Source organism: Cupressus sempervirens, chromosome 11, assembly GCF_028749045.1.
Source record: "Cupressus sempervirens isolate cs-2001-9-10 chromosome 11, ASM2874904v1, whole genome shotgun sequence".
Lineage (NCBI taxonomy): Eukaryota > Viridiplantae > Streptophyta > Pinopsida > Cupressales > Cupressaceae > Cupressus > Cupressus sempervirens.
Window position 1 is genome coordinate 778,127,430 of NC_143128.1, and position 12,056 is coordinate 778,139,485.

A 12,056-nucleotide genomic window follows, 5' to 3' on the forward strand; every position below is an offset into this window, starting at 1 on the left:
AAGAAATATATTTTTGTATTATTTGTTTATAATTAATGTAATTTTAACTATGCAACTATATGAATGCCTAAATTAACCAAGTTTTTGTAAAAGCAAACAATGGAGGTAAGCTAACCATAATTTTAAACAAATGACTTTAAAAATAAATCCCTAATAGACATAAGACATGGAAACAACACGTCTATGAGTTAAACCTTTGAAAGGATTGATAGATAACCAATGAAAATAGGAGCAATGCTTCCTTAATTCCATAGATGCAATCATTGATGGGAATTCAGTAACCATAAGATGTTTCACTTTTCAATAGATCGCAAAGCCACAGAAAGTGTGCTCGTGCAAGACAAAGCTATGCAGGAACAATGGGGTGATCTCTTCTCTAACTAAGTACATTAGTGGAATTCGTAAACACATGGAAAACACTAGAATTAAAAGATCACTCAATCAAACTAACACAACAAAACTATTGGCTCCATTACACTCCATGAACATACATTCACAAAATATAACACACTCAGACAAGAATAAATACACTCTGAATGAGAGCACCAATAGCATACATTATTGCATCAAAACAATAACCTAGAATACATATTTAATTCCTTTATAGGAAATTTTCTCCTTAATTTGTGTTGAGAGCGAGAGATCTCTTCATGCAAATATATGCTTCTAAACTAATAAAACAACTCTATTTATGTACAAACTAACTCTCTAAATGGTGCTAAGTAGGACTCCACCCTTTTTTATATCATTTAATGGGTGCATGAGCCTTTAAATATCTTAAAACAAAGAAATCATAAGAAAGTAAGGAGAAAGCCATCAGATGATGTAGGAGTCTTTGTAGATGCCAAAAATAGAAGCTCAACCTTACTTTGGATGTTTTTAGGAGTTAAACTATCATCAGAATGCATTTTTGGTGCATGGAAAGCTCTAAATTTGGAACTAGTAGTTAACTATCAGCACACTAGCTTCTTCAAAAAAATTCAACACACCTTTGTATAAGTGTACCTTGGGAGACATCACACCTTGGGAGACATCACACCTTTGGAGACATGGTTTGAAAAATGCAAAATTTTTCCAAGTGTCAAAATTGAAATTCTAGCTTTTCGGTTTTGTTCCCCTTCATGCTAGAACTATGTCTAGATATTTTCTCTTGAATTTCTCTGTGATCTCCATCACTTGGGTTAGATTTGGAAAATTTAAAGCATCATACTTATCTTTTACTACTTTCCTATAATTTCCCACTTCTATGTGAGTCTTTGCAAAGTCTTCAAGATTTACATCAAATTCCAATAATGCCTCCTCCATCTTAAATGCTTGTCTAATGTCTCCATCAGTTGAAGCTTCATCAAATATCTTTAAAAACTATTTGATGACTATCTGCACTAGTAGGATTTTATCTCTTGTCTCATCTTCAAAGATGTCAAGGCACACATTACTATAATAATTCTCTACTACCAAAATTTTCTCTCAGGTTTGATCCTTGAGCCTATGAATATCCACATGTAGTGTCTCCATTACTTTATTACCAACCACAATCTTCTCAATTCAATCATCTATCTTATCTAACTCATCCCCCGTATATACATCCATTAGCATACCATATCTCTAATATTTTATTGATTGCAATGCTTGAATGTCTTTTTCTTAGGTATATACCTTGTCCATCAATCCAAAATCTTGGTTCAATATAGCAACCAATTTCTCCACATTTTTCTACATATGGTACAATAACATAAGGTTCCCCTGTATTATCTACACACAATTTTCCTCAAAACATTCTTGCCATAATTGACAAGCCTTCAAAAATGGATCGACAAGTATAACTGCCTTAACTTTCTTCTCCAAAGCTACTTCAAGAGTGGCCTCTAGATTATTTGGGTCATAGGACCAACTAACTCATGAAAAAATCCCCTCATGATTTCATTCTAGTTTCTCAACTTGACCAATTCAGCCTCATCTTTGTCTAAATTATTAAACACTTCTTTAATTCCTATGGTGACCATTAATTTAGATTTGTCCACAGTTGACTTTTCCAGCAATACTTCTTTGATTTGATAATCATTTGTGGTCAGATCTTCAGTATCTGCATGTAAAGAAGGGATAATAATGTGAGCAAAAAAATTGTGATTTTGGTCCCTCATAATGAAGTCCAATGTACACACATCACCCTTAGGTAACTTGGGCTTCTTGAGAGCTTCAACTAATTCTCTCATTCCCTCTTCCTTAGTGCAATACAATTTCCTTTTATGCCTAACCATCACCTCTTTTCTCAACCATCTTGGAGTAGTTTCCATTGGAGACTTATATTTAGATTAAGAGGGGATTTATTCTACTAGAACCTTTCCCTTATTGCTCCTCTCTAGAGTCCTTTCTTTCTATGAGGAATCTATATCAGGCATCCCTATATTTGTTCAACCCATAGTCCTTACCTCTATATCTTGAGAATTTTGTTGGGGTTCTTCATATATTTTCCCCTCCTCCGATACTTTATTGGTGGATCTTTTTTGTGGTTTTTCTTCTTACATTGGTTGCACCTATTCATGATTCACCAAAGGGAGATGAGTTGCTAAACCTTTATCCACTAAAGATACATCTTGACCTGATGATGGCAGGGCGCCTAGAGGTCCTTGTGGAGAAGATGGCAATTGACTCCAATTTCCTCCCAAAGGTTGATTCTTTGATGTATCCCTTATCTTGTCACCTATGATTTTAGTATCTATAGGTATGAAGTCAAAATCCAACATTTAAAAATATTTTCCCCTTAGTCCCCTTGTTCATCAATCCACTATTGTAACTCATCCTTCGAAGTTATAACCTAAATAGGTTGTGTAGGAATGGATGATGACACTATAGTGGAGCTACTTCTTCATTCTACCTTAGTAGCTTTGGCTAAATGAGTCCTCTGACTCAAGGGAAGGTTATCCTCTTCATCTTCTTCATCCTCTTCAACTCCTTTAAGAATGGTTTCCAAGACTAAAGGAATAGGAATAACCTTACTTTGCACCCTCTATCTTCTAGTCCTTTTAATTGGAGTCTTAGCCTTTTTCTCCTTGAACCTATTGGGACACCTCTTGTTCTTGCTCTTCAAATCCATGTCCCTATTCTGGTGGTGGCACTTGTGGATTATCTTGATCTTGAGTGGCTTCTTTAGCTTGAGTTTCCTCTTAGGCTTGAGTCCCTTCACCCTTGGGCTCAACTCGCTGTGGAGAAACTCTTTTCCTTTTATTTTTGCCTTTATGTGCCTTGAAGTACACAACTTCCCTATCATAATGATACACTATCTCTAGCTTAATTGAAGATTGGGTTGTGAACATTTGTACTATAACCTTCACTCTTTTACCTTTTATTGGGTGGGTTGTAGCTTGGAAACCTACTCTTTAATGGTCTCTTAATCCATTCCTTGGTCAACTGGATGATATGCCTCACCCTATGAATGATATCTTCATTTTCTTCTCTATCAATCTCTACATTCATGATCAGTCGATCGCATATCTTATCTCAATTATATAGAGGATTCAAAACATTTGAAGTGTCTTGTTGACCAACCTTCAATTTGACATTTGTTTTCAAGGCACTACCTACTAAATAAAGAGTCATCCTAGAATAATCCCTTATTTGGATATTGTAGTCATCTACTACACTCATCTAGTGATCCTCTATAGTATCTTCATGTTTAAATTGTTTTCTTACTAAGAATTGGACTTTTCCAATATTACCAAAACATGAATGAGGGGAGTTATAATCCTCCAAGGGATATTGATCCCATTCTGACTCAAAACTCATAGTATCTTGCTTCTACTTGACACTGAACAGACCTATGGTGATGGACCATACCCAGGTCTTCTTATGCTATTTCCTTACTCTATCATATGTAGACAAGAGTTTGCATGCAATCTCTTGAAAAATGTGTCTATCACATGGATACCTAGGGAGCTTCTTAGGATTTATAGTTGTACATGCTACCTTTAAGTAGGTGAATGTCTTAAATTGGTTGTAGTAGGCTCTTATTTATATAATTTTTGTTGCCATCTCTTTTGACACCCTTTTTACATAGTCTCCCTCAATGAATCAAATGATTACAAAAATGAAAGTATCATTCACTATTCTATATTCCTTGTTGTAATCTAAGAGCTTTTTCTTCTCTAGCTGAGGGTATACCACATAAGGTCATGCATCAGTATCTTGCAAGTTGCCCCTCTTAAACAACCCTAGGTAATCTATAGTTCTTGCTACTACTAGATACACCAAATAAGATGTCCTATAAAACCTTAGATCATTTTTTACTACCACTAGCTATTCATTTAAATTCTCACTGAGAATTGTGGCCCAATAAATTGGCATCTTTTTCATTATGATGGTTTCAATGAAGTGTACCATCTATATGTTTAAGTGTCCCACTACTGGTAATCCCATGATTCTACTCAGGAGCACTATGGAATGTCCAATATCATCCTTCATGTAACCTCTTGTCATTTCTACTTTTCTATATTTTCTTCAAAAAGGTGTCTTATCAATCAAATATGATGATTGAATAATTTATGTAGCTTCATGTTCATGATCTCTATACCACCTTTCTACTTGATGGTATGTCAGTCTTATCTATTGATCTACCCTCAGAAGATGAAATACTTTCACTATATTCTTGGGTCTTAGATCAAGAATGATCTCACTAGTTATGCTTTTGACCACCCTCTCTTCTAAAACATAACTCCTAGCTAGAGCCATGATCAACTTAGAAGATTGTACTAAAAATGGGTGTAAAGTTTCATTTACTAATCCTGATCTTATAAGTGTAGACACTATTAGGGGCCTCTCATTTGGTTTGTTGCATAGAACCAAGAATGTATTCCAACCAATGTGGCCCATTTCTATGTCTCAAATCTCTAAATGCGCATCTTAGAAGCATAATTTTGGTTGGGCACCTTGAAATTTAAAAATCACTGGCCTAGGAGCAATCTTTGCAGTGACAGAGGAATAAGAAGAAGCCACTATATCTACACAAAAATAAAAATATATTAGTCTATGAGGTGGAAAATCAAGTTTAAACAAACCCTATATGCTAGTAAAACTAACCCAAAACCTTAAAAAATCAAAAAATACCTTAAAACCCACTTTAAGCTACTATTATGCAAATTTTGGTGCACCTTGTGGGTGCACTAGATGTGTCCTATCACACTTAACAATTATTTACACCAAAGAATGTACATATTGCACACCTTGAGGGGTGTCCAATGTGCACACCTTACATTGCAAAGATGCATGGGTGGGTGAAAAATAGGGTGTGCACCTTGCAGGGTATGCAATGTGTGCACCCTTATCCCTTAAAGGTTTTGCCTTTGATAATGAGTAGTTGCACGCCATGGAAAGGTGTACAACTACACATAATCCTTATGATGTATTTTCTTTTGGTTTAGGTAAGGTGTGCACATATGCACACCTTACATAGGGTTTTTATGTATGTTTTAGGTTCTATTAAGTTTTTTTGCAAAATTGAAAAGTGTGCACCTCTTAACCTTAGGTGTTTGTGGGTGAATGTAGGTATCGAAGGAAGAGGCACACCTTTTTGGGTGTAAAGATGCACTGCCAGTAGTTTGGAGAAGAAAAATGCATAAGGGAGAAGGGGAATCCTAGGATTTTATAGGCCTAGGACAAAGTGTGCCTCTTGAAGGTGCACACCTATGCATGTACCTAGGTGTACACTTTCAAGAGGAGATGCTTCCATGCTAGCAAGCCTTAAAGAGTGTGCTAAGTGTGCTAGGTGCACTTGCACACCTATTTACACTTAAATCACACTTTTCTCAAGAATTCTGAATTTTTGGGATTAGCTTTCTCAAGAAAAGGACTAGGCTTTTCTCTAACACTAGGTAAAGCCCTAAAATGACTCAAACCCTAGACTAGGGGTCTGGAAAAGGAAAAATTTACTAGGGGGTCCCCATTTCTTAAGAGAAATGGGATGTTCATTATGAAACCACAACACTTCTCACCATCCAAGACCTCAAGGAGGTGGTCTTATCCATGGCTAATGACAAATCCCCCAGGTGTGATGGGTTTCCCTATGAATTTTACAAACACCTTTGGGAGTCTATTGGTCCTAACCTACATAATTTTTATCTTGAAGCTTATCATTCTAAGAGTCTAGGAGCCATTATCAACAAAGAAAACATCAAATTCATACCTACAATTGCTGATCCTAAGGATATTTTTAACTAGCAACCCATCATTTTTCTTAATGTGTCTTATAAGATTATTGCTAAGGAAATTTCTTCTTAAAATTTTCCATCTCCTACCTTTAGTTTTGTGGCCAGAGAAAATTGGCTATATCAAGTCCAGGTATATTCTTAACAACATCATTGGTATCTAAGAAGGCATGGAATGGGCTCACAAATCTAATCAGTCATCTATGTTTTTGAAAATTGATTTTGCTAAAGCTTATGATCGAATTGAATGGTCTTTCATCTTGGCTATTCTTCAAGCTCTAGGTTCTAGTCCCAATTTTCTTTAGTCTATGGAGATACTTTTTGGAGATACTAATGCTTGTATTACTATCAATAGCTCTCAATCTAAAGCCTCTGGGCTCTTTTTCTCCATTTGACAGGGTTTCCCTCTAGCTCTAGTTTTATATGTTCATTTTGTTGAAGGGTTTGGTTCCTTTCTATCCCACTCTATTTCTTCTAGTTTGGTTCATGGCATCTCCTTGCTAGATTCCTCATCTTATTTGGTCAATGAAAACTTTGTTGATGATTTTTTTCTCACTCTTTTGGAGGATGAGGAGAACATCACTAATGCCTTGCAATGCCTAGACACCTTTTGTCAAGCCTCTGGTTTTGCTATTCAATGACACAAAACTCTTTGTTATAAGAAATATTTTCTTCCAACTCCACCATGGCTTGACCAGTTTGAATGGAAATGGGTCACTCATAGGAAGATCTTTTACTTTCTGGGCATTCCCTTTTCCTTTCAAGCTTCACCAATTGATTTTTGGAATGGTGTGGTTGTTAAAATTAAAAAGAAGTTTCACTATTAGCTTACTAAACCCCCTACTCTTGCATGAAAATTTCAAATTTGTTCAAAGATCCTAGTGGCTATGCATGTTTATTATTCTTCTTGTTGGGATCCTTCCAAAGCCTCTTATCTAAACTTAGAGTGATTGTTCCATGACTTTCTTTAGGCTTCTAGTTTTGACCATCATGGCTTTCATAAAATGGCCTAGGATTTTTGTTGTCTCCCCAAACAATCTAGAGGCCTTGGCTTGTTGAATACAATTTTTCAATTTTGTGTTGTCTTTGATGTTACAAAAATGTCATATCAGTTAGTAGACAGAGTCTATCGAGCTCAATTGGTCAGCAAAGAAAATTCTAGAGTCTATCGAGCATTCCTAAAAATACTCTATGGAAATTATTTCTACCAAGCTCACTCAGGCATCGAAGGATTTTGTGGTAGAAGTTAGTGGTAACCAAGCTCACAAGGTTAGCAAAGGAAAGACAATGTTTACTCAGTTCACTCAGTCTCGAAAGGATTTTGCAGAGTTTGCAATGTTAACCAAGCTTCAATTGGTTAACACTAAAAGTCATTTTTGGAGAAGTGTTTACTGAGTAGGGTTAGCCAATGAGGGATTTCATTATTTTGGAAAAGAAAGCTTAATTATTTTATGTAAAAATTGAAGCCAATTGATGTAATGATTATTGATAATTGTAACTTTTAAATGAACCGAACCAACAATTTATAACATATAAATAAAAGGTCAAGTTGTGAATTCTAAGTTGTAATGAGTGAGCATGCAGGTGTGTTGATTGGGTGAAGAGGAAAGTGTGAACAAATTTTGAAGAAGGATTAGATATTTTTGAGGAGTAGCAAATTTGTATCCAATCAGAAGAGGATCTTGTAAAGTAAAATAGAGATCTGTATCAGCAATTCAATTGTATCTCATTTAGGTCAAGTCATTGTTACTTTCTTACCATTGTAGCAGTGATTTCTAAATCTCTTTATAGATTTGGTCTAATAGCCATTTTGTAAATCCTCTAACAAGGTGAGAGTTCTATTGAATTGTTATAAAGTCCTCTAGCAAGGCCACTCCTAATAAGGTGATTAAATCCTTTAACAAGGTCATACCTAACAGTGTGTTTTGTAACCTTTAATAGGGTTGGCTCCTAATAGGGCTCACTTTAGATTAGTGAAAATTAATTGCTAGTTACTTGGTGGTTTTTCCCATATTGGATTTCGACATTAAATCTAGTGTGTCTTGTGTTCATGTTATTTCTTTTATGGTTGCATGTTAATCTCTATGAATGTTTAAAGATCAGTAATAAGTTAGCATACATTGCATCTACTAAGTTACAGCATTTTTATGTATGGTTACTGAGTGATAGTAGCGACTAGGTTATAAGACATCTAAGGGATCTATGGATTTTTTTTTGTGGTAACTAATTCACCCCCCCTCTCAGTTACTGCATCTATATTTCCAACAATTGGTTTCAGAGCTTTTGATGCTTGCAGGAAGGATTTCAAGGATCTAATTTAAAGATCAGGATGTCTTACAAGAGGGAAATTTCAAGGCTTGACAAGGATAACTTTTCAGCATGGCAGGTGCTAATGAGACTTCATCTAGCTTCCATTGGAGTTACAAGATTGAAATGCCTTGATGAATAATATGTTGATAGAGTCAAACCAAGCATCAATGCAATCAAAGCTTCTATAGGAGATATCAAGGAGGAAACAGTTGTAAGGAAAGTTCTTAGAACATTGCTTCCCATTTATGCAATTAGAGTTTTTGCAATTCAAGAAAGAATATGTGAAGCAAATCATAAGATAAATTTAGAGGCCATAGTAGGAACATTGACTGCATTTGAGCTAGATAACTATGATAACTATGTTCTAGCTTCCAAAAACTTTGAATCAGCATTTGAATCCAAGCTTTCACTCAAAGAAAAGGGCAAGAAGATAAAGGATTCTCAGTCAAAAAGTGAAGAAGAATTAGAATAGAGTTTTGACAATGATCTTGAGGTGGTTGAAGCTCTACTTGCAAGGAAATATTCTAGAGGCAAAGGAAAATACAAATGTAAGGTTCCTCTAATCTTTTTTTCATTTGAGAAAATTGGTCATATTACTGCTAGGTGCCCAAACAAGAAAAACAAGGATGAGAAGAAAGGTCACAAGTGCAATGGCAAGACAGATTTTAAATCATTCAAGGAAAAAAGTAAGAAAACATGTTTCATGGCTAAGGATTCTAAGGATTCTGATAATAGTGAAGATGAAATTGTTTACATTGTTGTGAAAGATGAATCTAATAATGATGAGGAAGATAAGATAGCACTTATTTCTCATGTAAGCAAGAATGATACATGGATCATAGAAAGGGGTTGTTCTCATCATATGACTGGTGACAAAACAAAGTTTGAACATTTTGAAGACTATGATGGTGGTAGTCTAAGGTTTGGTAATAATGAACCTTGTTACATAAAAGGAAGAGGAAGAATCTCATTAACCAAAGAACTTGTATGTGATAATGCCTATTGGGTTGAAGGACTAAAACACAATCTGTTGAGTGTGGCATAGCTAATCAATATTGGATTCAAGGTGTTATTCATGCATGGGAAATGCAAGACTACTAGATGATAAAGGAAAGTTGATTGGATCAGGCATACAAACAAAAAGTAACCTGTTCTATCTTGAACTTGGTGAATGTTCATGTTTCATTGTTCAAGTTGAAGAAATTGGCTATGGCACAGAAGGTTATGTCATGTGAATTTTGATAACCTAGTGAAAATAAGAAAATTTAGGAAAGTAATACATTCCTAGTATAAAGAAACTTGATGTTGGTCTATGCAAGAATTGTCAAATTAGTAAGATTGGAAAGACTAGCTTTAAAAGTAAAAGCTATCAGTCTGAAGATATTTTGAAAATTGTGCATATTGATTTGTGTGGACCTATTGGAATTGAGACCTATACTGGAGAAAATTTCTTCGTTCTTTTTTTTGATGACTACTCTAGAATGATGACTATCATGTATTCGAGAGAGAAATTAGAAGCATTTGAGAAGTTCAAATGGTATTTTGCTAGAGTAGAGAAGGTAACAAGGAAAAGACTAAAATGTTTGAGATCAGATAGAGGTGGTGAATTCATTTTTCATGAATTCAATGACTTTTTCATTAAAAGAGGAATGAAAAGACAAGTATTAGCCACTAGAACTACTGAGCAGAATGGAATAGCTAAAAGGAGGAATAGATCTATCATGGATTGTGCAAAAACTCTAATGATTGAAAATAAAATTGCTATCAAATATTGGAAGGAAGCTATAAGTAATACAGTTCATACCTTGGACCAAGTACAGTTGAAGAAGGACTCATTCAAGACCCCCTATGAGTTTTGGTATTGCTATAAATCCAATGTAAGTTACCTAAAAGTATTTGGAAGAAAATGTTATATCTTGAAAGAATCTAGAAAAGACAAATTTGATGTGAAGGGTGATGAAGGCATATTTTTTGGATATTCTTGCAAGAGTAAGACATATAGATGTTTGAATTTGTCTACTCACAAAATCGTAGAAAGTGCACATGTGAAAGTTGATGAATTTGTAGAAAGGACTGAAGAAGAAAGCAAAATGGAACCAGAAGATTAGAGGAGATTTGTTTTCATTGAACCTGACACAGTGCCAGACACACTTGTCAATCAAGAAATTTCTAACCCCAAGTCTTCAGTCACCAATTTGCAAGAAGTTCAAACCAAGTTGCAAGAACCTAAGTCACATTCAAATTCTATCGAGCCAATGCCTACCAAGCTAGAGTGACCAAAACCTAAAGTTGAAGTTCAAGAGGATGACAATGTGATTCATTTAGGAGGCAAGGAACCTATATTGGCCAAGTATATTATGAGACATCATGTACCAGATCAGATTCTTGTAGATAAATCTAAAGGTACTATGACAAGAAGCAAGCTAAAAGGTACTTGTTTACTTGCTAATTTTGAACCTAGAAATGTCAAAGTTGCATTAGAAAATGAAAGTTGGATTGAGGCTATGAACGAAGAGATAGGGAAAATAAAGAAGAACAAAACATGGACTCTTGTACCTAGGCCTAAAGATAAAAATGTGATTGGAACTAAGTCAGTATTTAGAAATAAGTTGAGTGAAGATGGTAAGGTATCAAGGAGCAAAGCTAGATTGGTATGTAAAAACTAATCTCAAGAAGAATGAATAGACTATCGAGAGACGTTTTCTCTTGTTGCAAGACTAGAAGGTGTCAGCACCTTACTCACATATGCTAAACACAAAGGATTTAAGGTATATCAGATTGATGTCAAATCTGCATTTCTTAATGGTATTCTGGATGAAGAAGTTTACATTGAGAAACCTGAAGGTTTTTTTGATCCAAAGAAAAAGGACATGGTCTGCAAATTATACAAAGCATTGTATGGTCTGAAACAAGCCCCTAGAGCATGGTATGAAAGATTGCATAACTATCTTATTTAGATTGGTCTTCAAAGAACTAATGATAATAGTAGCCTGTATATCAAGGAAGGACCAGATAACAAGATTGTTTTGGTAGAAATATTTGTGGATGATACTTCATTTATAGGAAATGATGATCTATGCAAAGAATTTTCAGAGAAAATGAACAAGGAATTTGAGATGTCTATGTTTGGTGAGATTAAATTCTTTGTTGATCTTCAAATTCAGCAGAGCAAGAATGGAATCTACATTACTCAGTCTAAATACATCAAGGAAATACTCAAGAAGTTCGGTATGGAAGATTATAAACCAGTTTGAACTTCCATGTGTAATGGACTAAAACTTACCAAGGACAATGAATCAAAAGAGGTAGATCATACCTTATATAGATCAATGATTGGAAAATTGTAGTATGTAGTTCATAAAAGGCCTAATATTGCTCTTGCAATTGGTATAGTAGCACGATTTTCAGAAAAACCCAGAGAAAATCACATGATGGCAATCAAGAGGATCTTAAGATACTTGAAAGGCACTGAAGATTTTTTATTGTGGTATAAATTTGGAGGAAATTTGGATTTGAAAGTTTTTACTGATGCTGATTAGGTAGGAAATA